A 1224-nucleotide genomic window follows, 5' to 3' on the forward strand; every position below is an offset into this window, starting at 1 on the left:
GTATTAAAACAAAAAAAAAAGAAGAATTCAGGAGGTACCATAAAAAGAAATTCATGTGTTACCCTGGCCAGTGGCTCGGTTGGCTGGAGCATCATCCCATACACCAAAGGGTTGGGCGGAGGTCTCCTCGGGCCACTGCGGAGGGGGGTCTAAGGGCGGGGTTTGGGGGAGAGAAGAGAGAATGAGGGAGGCAGGTGGACAGGAGAGGAGGAGGGAAGTCGGGGCGGGGGAGGAGAATGGGGGGCCCAGGTGCGGCGGGCAGATGAGCGGGTCAGTGATGGTGAGAAGAAGGGAGGCTGCACAGCCATGAATAAATAAAGCCGAGTCTGGGGCCAGGAGGCCTGGGTTCGAATCTCAGCCCTGCTATTTCCTGGCTGTGTGGTTTGGGGCAAGTCTCTTGCCTCTCCGTGCCTCCGTTTCTGCATCTGCAGAATGAAAATGACCCATCTCGAGCTTTGAAATGTCAAAGTCAATATCTGTGCCTGACACTTAATAGCATAGTGTGCCTCCTGCACGCCCCCTTCTGGGGATCAGACCGTGGTTCAGTGGTTTGTGAAATATGATTGACGCTTTAACAACACAGGATTTAACTGCGCGGGTCCACTTATACACAGCACTTTTTTTAAAATATATTTTATTGATTTTTTACAGAGAGGAAGGGAGAGGGATAGAGAGTTAGAAACATCGATGAGAGAGGAACATCGATCAGCTGCCTCCTGCACATCTACTGGGGATGTGCCCGCAACCCAGGTACATGCCCTTGACCGGAATCGAACCTGGGACCTCCCAGTCTGCGAGCCGACGCTCCATCCACTAAGCCAAACCGGTTACGGCCACAGTAAGTTTCTTAAAGAACAACTCAGCAACTAGACAAGATGTGAAGTAAAACGTCTTGGCCTCTACTAACATGAACAAAGTGGGAATAAGCACCACCCTGTGATTTACCTGGTGACTTTGGGTCATGGTGCTTGCTCATGGCGTTTCACATGTCTCATACTCTCCAATTTCTCCTTGCTATGAAGGCCCACAAGCAATGTCCTCAGGCAATCGAAGGGAGAGGTTATCCTCACTTTACAGACTAGACAGTTGTCTGTATCAATGAGAACTTGGTCTCAAATCAATCAGGCACAAATGGGAACCTTAGTACCAGTTGTCTAGCCTTAAACCTAACTGCCCTTTAGGAATCAATCTGAGCCTCAGAGCACCCACAGAATTTTTTCAACA

This window comes from Myotis davidii, unplaced genomic scaffold, assembly GCF_000327345.1.
Source record: "Myotis davidii unplaced genomic scaffold, ASM32734v1 scaffold464, whole genome shotgun sequence".
Classification (NCBI taxonomy): domain Eukaryota; kingdom Metazoa; phylum Chordata; class Mammalia; order Chiroptera; family Vespertilionidae; genus Myotis; species Myotis davidii.